General features: G+C 36.4%; 1 protein-coding gene across 1 annotated transcript in view; it reads right to left on the bottom strand.

Annotated features, from left to right (window-relative positions):
* LOC121861493 overlaps window positions 1–13,388 on the bottom strand; it is an 81,578-nt gene that overhangs the window by 4,791 nt on the left and 63,399 nt on the right. The window lies entirely within an intron of this gene.

Genomic DNA, 13,388 nt, shown 5'->3' on the forward strand with positions numbered 1-13,388 from the left:
TCACAAAAATTTCTCATTCCTTCACAACTAAAACCTGGAGCGTCAATGTGGCATTTAAAACTCATGCACTGTTAAACAAATGTTAATCAAGAACCCCCAACAACAACACAGTTGCATTTATAAAGTTCCTTGCAAGGAATGTAATATGTTTTACTTAGGCCAGACAGGTAAAAATCTTGCAACTAGAATTAAACAACACAAATACAGTGTTAGGGCAGGCCAGAATCAATGCTCTGTTTGTTCATTTGAGGGATAACAAGCATTGCATTGACTTAGGATAAGCCTCCTCAATATTACCATGTAATTCAATTGATAGTAGGAACATCATAGAATCTAGTCTTATTAAACATACGAAGCATTCAACATGAATTTGAGTAATGGCATGTACAAGCTGGACAATTTTGTAATTAGAAGATCTGTGACCAGGTGAAGAGGCGGGTCACCTGACCATCTCCCTGACCACCAACCGTTGTGTGCTATTTAAAGATTAGTAGGGTCATTACCTAATACCTGACCATTGTTGACTTCTCACCCTCCTCTGTAATATATACACACTTAGATTGTATTTCTCTCTCTAGTCTGTACTCACCCCTGAAGATGTGAATTACACCGGCTAGGAAGTTCGACTTTTTCTCTCCTGTGGTTTAATCAGCATATATATATATATATATATATATATATATATATATATATATATATATATATATATATTATATTATTAATATACATATATATATAATATATATATATATATATATATATATATATATATATATATATATATATATATATATATTATATATATATATATAGGATTGTGAAACGAGTTTGGCTTTCTTCCGACCTCAACATGTTTTGCTTGCTGGCGGGCAGCCAGCTTTGTATCAGTCCACAATACATTAATGTCGGTTCTGGGGCGTTGGTTATTTTTGGTAAATATCAAGAAGTTTATACTATTCAATAATTTTAAAGTTTAATATTAATTTTTTAGTCATTTTAACAATTATTAGACTTAATTGAAGGTGTGGCTTAGTTTTTCTTGGCATCAGTTTAACAACAAACAGGTTAGTCTCTCTGTTTTTCACTGGAGTAATATCTTGCTTGAGATATTTCGTAGCCTTTTTTCTGTGTTTTTAAAGCAAATTATTGGTCATTTTGAAATATATTTTTACATATTGACAATATATGTGCAGTACAGTGTTGTTTAAGGATAATCTTGTACCAAGAGGACTTTTTATGGGTGAAATGGTGCCTTGAGATTTTGCTTCTCTTTTAATGCCTTCTCTTCTTCTTCTCCTGCTAACGAATTGTATTTCCATCATCATCATCATCATCAGGAGCCTTCTACATACACACTCAGTAAGTGAAATTTTCTACCGTTTTTGTTGAGTTTAGGAATTTTAGTTGAGCTGAACAAGTTACCCAAACCATAACAATGGTTTGGGTTAGCAACGTTTAGGGTTGACGAAACGACAAACTAGAGCAGTTGAGTTAGTTAACTAGAGTTCTGTATGTATATATATATATATATATATATATATATATATATATATATATATATATATATATATATATAGATATATATATATATATATATATATATATATATATATATATATATATATATATATATATATATATATATATATATATATATATATATATATATATATATATATATATATATATATATATATATATATATATATATATATATGAAATTCCGTGTTATGCATTTGTGGTTTTTGTGCATTCAGCTACTCAGTTATCAAGTGGCTCAAGGCCACAGCCGTCTCACATACACACACACACACCTCACTTTCCACACACACATGCCTCACCCCCTTACCCCACACACCCATGTTTCTTTATTTTCTTATTTAATAATTTTATATATTTATAATATCTTTATTTCTAAGCCACATTAGATTATTTTAATGATTTTTCTACAAATATTAGAGCAGTAATGTTCCAGAAATGGTTGTGAAATGTGGCAGTGTGTGTGTGTGTGTACTGCAAAACTTGCTTATTAGTATTGTATTGACTTTTAGTAGTTGTTGGAACATATCCTAATTCCCTGAGGTTAAGTATTCACTATATGCGGTCCCATATGCTGTGTTGTTGCAGATGCAACCTAGCATAAGTGATGAGGTAAGGTGAGTGTGCAAACAAAAATTTCAGCACATGTACAGTGTTTATGTAAAGATAACAAGCAGTAGTTCATGTGAGCTTAGGCACCCAGCTAATTTCACCTGATTATTAAGTCAAACATAACTTTAAACTAGCCTCCCCCACTCCCATTAGCGTGGGGTGTTATAATGATCAGATGAAACAAGCTGGGCTGCGCTATGTATCTCAACAGTCAATTCCATAAAGGTGGCACTGCACAGCCTGGATGTATGAAAATAACGTCATACCCCATTAATCTGGACGTGACACAATAGAAAAAGAACCTGTTTCAACTTCGCCACATTTGAGATGTTCGGTAATCCACAGTCATAATTTTGACAATTACTCACTTCTTGCAGTTGGATTCTGCATATTATTTGAACCCACTGTCTCCACTTAAGTCTTGTATCTTCTGAGAGATTCTACTGAAAGGAATACAAATCAATTTGCAGTTATACATTAACCAGAATAAACTACATATAAACTTCACTATATGTATTTATATATAGTGATAGAGTGAATGCAGTGTAAGTTCTCTTTCAACCTTTCTCCACTGTAATACAGGGATGGCTGGAATCATCAAAACTCACACACGACTTGCCCTTCATCAACTGTTATTCATGTATTATATAGTACTATATTCTTAGTTGCTATTTTTATACTTTATACTTCGATGTGTATTCAGCAATGTTACTTTAAATTCAAAATCCATGTCCCAAAATACCAATCTAGTTGGCCCTGTCTCTTCATATAATCCAGCATTGTTCGCAGCACTTTCATTTTTATAGGAATATTTTGACATTAAAAATCACCATTTTTCCTTCTCGAAGTAGTGCATCATACTGTAACAAAAACTTAACTGCAAATTAAAAAGGATAATGTAAATGCAGTAAATCCTCTGACTATAACAGTTGCTATATCCTTGGTGTAAATTATGAAAATAGTAGAGATTGCTCTTCGCAATAACAGATGCCAATTTTTTTATCAAAAAGCTTCTCTCTTTCTAATTTCCTCTTCTTGGGACCAGAGTTTAGCTTCTTCCTTTCTCAGACCTTCACTTTTTGTGCCTGCAAGAGTTGGTGTTTTCAGTGTAATAATTGGTGAAAAAATAAAATGAATAAAACCTTCATGAACTGTGTATATAAAGATATTAATATATATTATTAGCATACTTTATTACAAATGGGTAGACAGAACAGATGTGCTGACAAGTAGGTTATGCTCTACATAGACAGAAGTGTTAACAACTGTTGGCAACTAGCTATTTCAAGTATATGTACTGTGGTATGATTAAACCTTCAGTGTGTAATATAAGAAGAATATATATCCTGTGCAGGGGATACCATAAGAAAATATATCCTGTACAGAGTATATATACAGAAATTAGTTTGTACATGGGTAATGAATGGTCTTTGCCTAATTGCTGGATACCTGCATGTGGACATCTTAAAAACTGAACATGGGATTCTTTTGGAGGTTATTTTTCTTTCAAGTAGCACCAGGGATTGGACAATAGCATTTTTGTAGCTGTCAGATTATAAAATGCTTTTGAAATTATATCTTGTTTTCGTGCTTGTAAGCTGACTGTATGCCGAGGCGAATATTTGCCTTATCGGTTCTGGCGACTGATGTGGGTGTTTGCCGACCCTTGACTCTGTGGGCCTTACGTTAAAAGCGGTTTGATGTTGATCTGCTGACTTGCCTTCGTAGTGGACCTCTTATCTGCTTACCACATTTCTCTCCACTTAGCTTTCCATATCTATGAGGTGGTTGTCTTTTTAAACCTTTGGTTGGCCAGCAGCAGATGATGATGCATCGTTCAGTTAAAGTTGTAGATTGCAAGGAATCAAACTCGGCTGCAAGGATTAGGCGTTCTTGGAAGCAGGTTCGAGGCGGAAGAAGGCTGAAGAAAGTTAATAGACATCTATAGACAAAATGTGACCTGAGAATGGGTAAACAGCAGTGTGGCCAATTGGAGGAGAGGTATTGGGTGGGTGCGGGAGCTGGGAGAGTGGATCAGTCGTGGATTTCTTGTGTTCTGCAAATAAAGCTGGCCAAGTTAAATCAGACACCTGTAAGACTTCAGGGCAGGAAGGGGGTGGTGTAGTCGTTTATGAATAGAAGGATTAGTATTAGGAAAGCTAAGCTTTAGGAGTTTGCAGTGGCCCGTAAAATCACATGTTTCAATGATACATTATTATCTTGGTGCTTTCTCTAACCTGTATCGGGAATATGGACGAAACTCCTTTGAACTTTGATATGATGGAATCGATGGGTGGAAGCTGCTGACTGGGCATGAAAAAGGCAGCTTCACAGTGGTTTTTGAGTTGTATGGCAGGTGCAACAAAGTTGGGCCGCATGATTATCTGGCGGGAAAACTAATGCAAAGTTAGGTTCCGGCGGGGGGTGTATGTGCCGTGCATGAGAATGGTTGGATGGGCGAGAAGAAGGAGTTAGGCTGTGGGTTTGGAACACATTTGGAGTAGGAGGCAGGTGGACTGAGGAAGGAGTGTAGTTTGCTAGTGCGTGGATGTGTTCTGGTCTCACTTGTTGAAGCCAGAGTGAAAAATGATTTGAAAACATAACTTTAGATACTGCAGTAATACCTGTTGAATTAACATCTGTTGTTCCAGCCTCTTGATGTATGCTTAATAAACCTCCAGGACAGAGTTACAGATAGGTGGTTCAAGTGGATGATTGAAGGTGAGAAAACCTACAAAAGGAGGAAATATGCCCTAGCCACTGAGTTGCTGTGAGAATTTATGATAGATTCTGGAATGCCATAAAAACAGAAACAGTAGTAAAATCATTAAAAATGTTGCATATCCAATTCTCTGGATGGTGAGGATAGCGTGGTGTGGGAAGATGAGCGAGCCAGTACTGCAGTGGGGACTGGGTCACGGAAGGAACCACTAGTTCAGGGGAAGATTTTGAAGGATTCTAAACCATTCAATTCGTATTGTATTTTTAACATTTTACTGATGTCTTTTTTTAAACACATGTCTTAAATAAAGATTTTTGTATTTCTAACTTTCTTTTTACACTAATGTCCTTGGGATGAATAACAGCTGATCAAGCCTTGCGCCGTAATAGTGGGTTGTGAAAGGAAGTGGTGTCATATTGCTGTTGTAGTATTTCATTATTTTAGTATTTTAGGTCATTTCAGTTCATGTCTTTATAATAACAGTTGTATTATTTCAAAGTTGTTTTTACATATGGGTTCTCAGAAAAACATAACAATTGGTCAGTCACATTGAAGTTTGCGAATATTAAATAGTGAGTCTTGGTGCTGCAGAAATTTTAGGTTAATGATTAGATCTTATAAGCCCGACCCCATGATTTTTGGGGGCTTACAACTTGGCATATATGCCGAAAAAATACGGTAAATATCTTTCTGGTGGGTTTATAATAAAATGTACAAATACTGTATATTGTACACGAAGGTAAAAATTACTAACCCTTCAATGCAAGAAATTAGTCTGGTAGTGATGCATTACTACTTTGTATCTTAGCGAGAAGGATGATACAGTATGCTAGAGTAGTATCAGTAAATCATGACATTGTCCACAGGCTTTAGTAAGAATCTTGCAAATTTATTGACACTAAAAGATAACAGCCTGATGTACTGTACTGAGTGCATAATTATGCGTTACTGTATCAACCTGTCCTCACTGACACATGATATACATGCAGAAGGTGGTATATACAATAAACATTAACTGTACTGGTAAAATGCATTACTACACACATAACATAAGACAAGTAAGACAAAAAGGGAAACATGTTGTATAGTATACTGCCAATGTGTTTTCGTCACAGTTACATTGTAATAATGGGTACACAAAGTCTCAAAACAATTAGTTCAAAGGTTTTTGCATTCCTACTACTAGTGCTAGTAGAAATGAATTTAAACTACTACTTGAAATAATCCTACTCTGCAGACTCCATCAACAAAAAGTTAAGACTGCAAGAGTGATATTGGCAAACTAGCAATCTAAAGCACTACCAAGTATTATGTAAATCAAACTACTAATATGTACCATTTTGCTCATGACAACAACACTGACTTACTGAGCTAAGGATGGTGATCTTTGTGAGCAATGTTTCACCATTAAGGACTAGCTGGCACAAGACACACATTCCTGAAGATTATCAAATAAGTGGCGCATCACTCGTCTTACATCCTTTCTAATTAGATTTGTGAATGACAGCACTGCGTTCTTCTGTGATACTCTCCACGTCTAGATTTTAGTTTTCTAGAAAAAGCTTCAACATTAAGCAATACCTGCTAAGTACACAGAGTTGTGAAGAGTAACAAAATGTATACCATATTCATACTTCAATAATTTTATATCATATAAACACTCATTCTAATAAATGTTCAGCTGTCTCACATGTCGAGCAATACCTTTTTCTGACCTTGATTTGCCTTGGACTAGCCGAATCTAGGTTTTATAAAGGTGTTTTTAACTGGAAGGTCCAGGCTTGGGTTCATCATCTGATATAACATCCAACTCTACTGCAGATGCCGTAGATGAGCCAGGTGTGTTGGCCAGCCCAAATGGTCAAGTGAGGTCTCACCTGTTTTAGTTCCTGGTATTTTGAGAGCCTCTCTAATTCTGGTGGATCAACCAAATGAGTGGTTGGAGACAAAGCTCCTCTAGCCTGTACAATTGCATGTAGAACATTGTAAATGCTTCTTAACATTATACCAGCTGACAAAACATATTTATAATTACAGGTATCCCTCGCTTTTAATAAATGTTTTATAAAATTCGCTTCTGTAATTTCCTAAATTAACATCTTTTTAATTTTGTGGCTTCCCTATTATATGAATTTTGGTATAAAAATTAAAATCCATTGTGAGTCTGTTGGGGCGGTTATCTTGAAGATGTACAGAGATGTAGTTTTGCTCAATGAGCATGTTAATCTCCTGTATCTCCTACATCTTTCCTTCAGCCATTTTGTTTTGTGGGAAGTGCTCTTTCTTTGTCGTGTGTATTCATGCCATCCTTTTGTTATTCTTTTGTTGTGGCCAATTGTTTGCTGATTCTTCAGTACATTTACTAATCAAAATTATATGAAGGTTGAGGCATAGTCCGTTGGAAGTAATATTGAACATGGTGAGGTCCTAAAATGGTCGAAAACATCTTGGTTTGCTGTTTCTACTGTTGCTACAGTTATAATGGTGAGATAGATCACAGGAGCTGGCATCACGTGTATAGGAGCAAGAGTATTGTAGGTCGTGACTCTGTAAGACAAAATGGAGTATCTTCTCCAGCTGTAGATAAAGACGGTTTCAAGTGGCTCTCACCCCTTTCATATCCTCAGGGGAAGGGCTTTTGTGTGGGAAAGGTTGCAGGATTGGACCTGTGGGTTTACCTTTGTAGTGAAGCTAGTTCTTGGTGATTTGAGTATTCAAGCGTCGGGCATATTTTTCATGCAACTTGGTTGACTGGGGAAGGTAATGTCAATGCTGAAGTGCACATGTTAAAACTTTTCAGCAGAATATTCTGGAGGTGGTTATCGTCAAAGCAAGTCATCAACATCGAATTTAGGGATTGGGCTGTTTATAAAATTATGTTGTAGCGTGCTTCATTGTCAGGAAGATTGCGACTTGGCTAGACTGAACATAACCAGATCAGCATCAAGGAATTTTGGAAGACCTTTAACTTATAGAGAGCCATCGGCCACATCAATGTGTCTTGGAAGAGAGGTGTCACAGCAAACAATGAATGAAAAGAAATTACATGTAGGCAAAGATTTGACCTGAGTGATGCACGATTTTTGCATGATTTGGTGATTAGACAGGTGCAGCAGGATATTAGTAACCCTTCTCAGGAGGCTGGGTTTGAGGAAGTGGACAGGACCTTACTCTTACTAAGAACTTGTGCAGCTCCAGCAGCAGAGGCTTCAAGGAGAAAGAAGACCAGCTATGAAAACCTAGCTGAGATCCAGCTCACTCTCAAGGTTGATGAGGGCCTTGACCTCATTCATAAAGGGTTTTCCAGTTTTCCATGTAGACCCTTGTATGGAAAGAATTGGTGCAGTTGCCTTTAGTGAGAGAACATCAGCTGAGGCAAGGCAAGACAACTCAACATCCTCCTCCTTCAAAATCATCACCATCTTCAAATAACTCTATCATATCTTGCAATCACTCCCTTTACTATCGATTTTCTTTCCTCTTTCCCTCTGGTGTGAATTAAGTGTTTTTGGGATATATAGTGATAAGTTGGACGGCCTCTCATCTTGCTGAATAAGGGCCTTTACTCAGCCTACTTCTTCTGCCCCCTTATGGTGAGTCTGACTGGCCTCTGTTAAGTTTTCCAAAAGTTTTACTGTATTTTTTTGTTTTTTAATGAGCTTGGTGTTATGTTGTTGTTGTTGTTTTTTGATAACCAATTTTGTGTTTTTGGGTGTGTATTATTGTTTTTCTTCTATTGGAAAACCGAGTCTATTTTTTCTAATATGCTCTGTTAATGAAATACAAAAATTCATAGTGTTTTCAAGAACTTAACCCATCCGTTATGGAGGATTTGTTTGTAAATCCTTGTAAATGTGTTCATTTATCTTCAATTTACCAACTTATTCTGGGTAAAGTTATAAGTAAACTTAATTATCATTCACCTTCTTGTTTATGCTCTGTAATTTTTTCAACTTTATGTTATAAATACTGTATTTAAAAGCAGCCTTGTCATTCAAATCTTTTTAAATAAATAAATTACAGATTTTTATACATTTTATCCTGGTATTTAGCTAAGTCATTGAATATATGTATGTTATACAGATTACAGTACTAACATTCTACCTCATTAAGCTTATTTGGGTTTTCTGGATAGTTTCTTGGAGGCGTGGACATGGGTGTTTATGTCTTTAGAACAGCATTCTGAAGCGTAATTAACCATCATCTAGTGGGATGGTTGGAGGGAGGGAGGATGATGGAAAAGTGGGAGATATAGAGGGGGGAAAGTGGAAAGAGAGGTCACAAGACAGAATGGGGAAACTGGGGAGGAGCAGGTATATAGGAAAGGCAGGGAGAAGTCAAGCTTCAACTGACATTTAGCACTGTGGGAGGAAGGATGATGCACTGCTGAGGTTAGTAGGCTTTGGTGTTAATAAAACAATTGTGTGTCCTTATATAGATTTGTAATAGTGATGGATGAGAATGTACCTTTTGTGTGTTAGAGATATAGGATTTGTAATTTTAAATAAGTGAGTTGTCTAGTATGTGATTTTTTTAAATTTATAATCAAATAATGTGAATGCCCGATCACTGACAACTACATAACTTATGATCACATAACCTTAAAAAACAGAGAAATATCATATATATTTAAACTAATTTGAAAATTGTCCTCATAATGTATATGCATTACGGAAACAGATAGCCGCATATGTCTCTTGACTTAGCTGTATTTCATAGATGAACTGAGTGTGTGTATACTGTACAGTAAATGTGAGGAATAGATAAATAAAAATAATAATAAATGAATTAAATAAGAAATCTGTGTTGGTATGTGTAAATATTTCACTGGTACAGTACAAAGGCAACTGAGAGATCTGTCCTCTCTGTCTTTTACCCCGCTTTGTTGGCTAACTGTGACCATATTAAGAAATGTTTTATTCTTAATGTTTTTTTTGATCTTATGATACTTATTTTTTATTTTGTTTTGCAGTTTTGTATGAACAATTGTGTGTGCATGTAAAAAGAAAATGAAGAAAATTAAAATTTTGTATATCTACCAAAATTATGAGTTGAATAATAAATAGCTCACATGTTTTAGCCTCACCTGTCTGGCGCTATTGGGTGGCGGTAGTGACTTAGTTATATTTGTTGCATATCTACAGGTATTATTCTCGTTATTCTTTTTAGGATATTATTTCTGTTTCTGGTTGTAGCAATCATTTCACTTTGCACTGTTTTGCTGGAACGTATCCTGATATTGCAGGGATACTGTATAAGGTCTGTCCAAAAGAAACCAACAAATTTTTTTTTCTTATTTCTTTGCCTAAATTAATCAGACCTGTTTCTTCAAGTATTCCTCCACTGTTGATACACCACTCCAAACGTTTTCCAGTTCTGGGTGGCGTCCTGGAGCGCGTTTTGGGGATGGCAGCGAGGTCTCGTGGCGAATTTTTTATCCTTCTGTCGTCTGAAATGGGCTGATTTGTGGGTGGATTTCAACTTTGGGAAAAAAGTCCGAGGGGCCAAATCCAGAGAGTAGGGTTGTTGGGGGCGATGTGCATTTCTCGCCGTTTTAAAAAGTCACGGATAGGGAGGTCGTGGTGTAGTGTATGTCATGGTGAGCATCCAGGTCTTGTTTGTCCGCCTCAGGCCCCTTCCTTTGCTGACTTCCTCAAACTTCAGGACCTCTAGTAAAACTTTTATTGACTTCTGACCAAGTGGAACAACTCAATATGAAGAGCCCTAATAAAAAATGACGTTAACTCACTTCCACATTGAGCGACTTTCTGTCCAGATTTGGGATCGTTTTCGGTGGATGTTCTTCCTTTTGAAGCGGCTGGTACCAGTTGACATTACTGTCTGGCTCAAACAATCCTCCCATAAGCCTGTTGTAACTTTTGGAAAAGTCTCCTGTTTTTCTCAATTTGAGCAGAATTTCCACGCGAAACACGTTGTTTCTTCAAGATCCTTTCATTGTTCAACTTGCAACAATCGGCTGAGTGCTAAACTTTCGTTCAATTCTGTACGTAGCTCATGGGCTAATTGGTGTGTGGATGCAGCGTAGTTGGACTAAAGTTCAAGGGTCACTACCTGGCGTTCTGTCGATAAGCGCTTGCCGGCTTCTTTATGGTTGCTATTTAAAAAGTTCAGTTTTTGATGATTCCTCGACCTCATTCGTAGTATGTTTGGGAAGAGGCACAATGACAATGGGGTTTCTCTTTCCTAGTGTGTACTATAATTTTAATGTGTTGAAATCATTTTGTTATTATTCAGTAATATGTACTGTATTTAAAAAAATATTTTGCACTTGGCTCTGGAAACCTGCAAGAGTATCATTGTATTAGTAGCGGATGAGTTCTATCAGATTTGTCTGGTGTGTCAAATTGTATAAACCTCAAGTGAAGGCAGAATAATCTTAGAGTGTACACCTATAAAAGTATTGTATCTTCAAAAATTTTTGGTCACAATATGATACAATGGGAGATACGTTTTGACAACCCTTACTGAGACAACAGGAGTAGTGAGTGTTCATTTTGGAACATCCATCAGGACCCCACCTGTAGATACTTTTACCGGTGTACTGTGTGGTAGTAATAATAAATAAAAACTCTCTAACCCACCTGGCTGGCTGAATCACCATGTTGTTAAACACTAAAAACTGCACACAAAAAACAGTTGACAATATAAACTACAGTATAAATTGTCAATTGACTTCATTGGTATTATTGCATACAAAATTTGAATTTGGCTCTATTCCCAGTATGGGTAGAGTCCCTCTTATCCAGAATTATGTACTGCAAAACACAGAAATATATACAGTAAGTATCACTTCCATGACTCATGAAAAAGGTCCTAAGCTATAGTATGCTATTATAGAATAACAACTACACATATATGAATGACAAGACAAGTCTAAGTTTAAAATAAACTGTACTAACTTATGCTTAGATCCCTGCATGCTTAGCACCTGGCCACCTCCAGGAGTTCAGCTGATTTTGTTTTGACCTGTAAAGGCAAAATGGGCTGACAACCCCAAAAGATAAAATACGTATAATAATTATCTATATAGCATGCAGTATTTTTTGAATAATAATACACCATGTACTTACTACCTGTTGGCTATTGGGGCCCAACTGGGGTCTCACTACTAGCAGTATATCAGGCCTTTTCTGGTCTATATATTTGCATCCCTTATTCAGTACTGCATACTTTTTCAGAATAGGCAAATCATGTCCTTTCCACATTCTTCAGTAACCAATTGCCGTATCTTTAGTAGTATCTTCACAACACTCTCTATCAATCTTTCCTCTCCACTCTGGCCAAATTAACTACTACCATTAGGTTGCCAGTAATTGTCATATCTTTCGCTTCCTTTAACTCTTTTCTACTATCTCCTCATTACATTGCATACCATCTTCAGTGGTGGCAACCTTGATCAAATCACTTGTCAATGCTCTGACGTCGTGATAACTTGTTCTATTACAAATATTTTTCTATGAGTTGAAAAAAGAATAAACAGCTGGTTTTATGGTTGACCCAAATCTTTCTGAAACCAGAATTTCATTCCTCATTTTGAGATGACTTTTAAGCCAGTACATATTGATATGCTGTAAGAAAGTGGACACTAATATGACTTCAAGTTGGGGGCACAATTTATTTTGTCATTCTTTATGTATAAGACATGCAAGAGACCAAAATCAATTGGTTACTTTTATGTAAACAATGCACATAACAGATGATATTTTAATATAGAGAAAACCACGCACCAAAATGATTTTCAAGCTAGAAGACAGAGCCCCTGTATAACCTTAATACCATCATCTAGCATATCACAAATAAAGACAGTGAGGAAATTCTATAGAGAGGGAACAAGCAGACAGTCTAATAACTCTAAGCAATATTGTGTGTACGGGGTCCCCTGAGCTGAATAAGATCATCTGTGGAGTTACAACACACAAGTCTCACAGTGAAATGGGTTACTACATACAGAAAGAGTATAAAACACAGTGATATCCCTATTAGCTGAACACCAGACATGGCAGAGCACCTCCAAGAGATTTCACACAACCAGATGACTTCTTCTCAAACTCGTGAAAAATTTTATCTCCAGGAATTTTTTCTGGTTACTGGGAAAAGATGGGTAGATGCATTTCCCAGAACGCTTTGGTGCTGGGGATGTTTTCCTAAAACCAAAACTACATTAGAGAGTCTGTAAATGCAAAGTCTCTAATTACACACAAACCTACTTTTATGACAATAACCAGAATAGTCATCTAAAAGTTTTAGTTAATAAATAGTATTTAAAATTTAAAATCTATATGATACGGGAAGGAATGAAGCTGTGTGTTGTAAAGCAAAAGACTTCACATTTTCCACCCCATGGAGCCGTAGATTAGTGGTCTCATAACTGACCTGACTTGACACAATGTCAGGTGGAGGTAGGGGGGATTAGTGGTCACACACACGACCTCTGATGAACATCGTGGCCACCCTTCTTGTGTATAACATACGCAACCGAACGAAGCACACTGAT

Source organism: Homarus americanus, unplaced genomic scaffold, assembly GCF_018991925.1.
Source record: "Homarus americanus isolate GMGI-L3 unplaced genomic scaffold, GMGI_Hamer_2.0 scaffold24260, whole genome shotgun sequence".
Taxonomy (NCBI): domain Eukaryota; kingdom Metazoa; phylum Arthropoda; class Malacostraca; order Decapoda; family Nephropidae; genus Homarus; species Homarus americanus.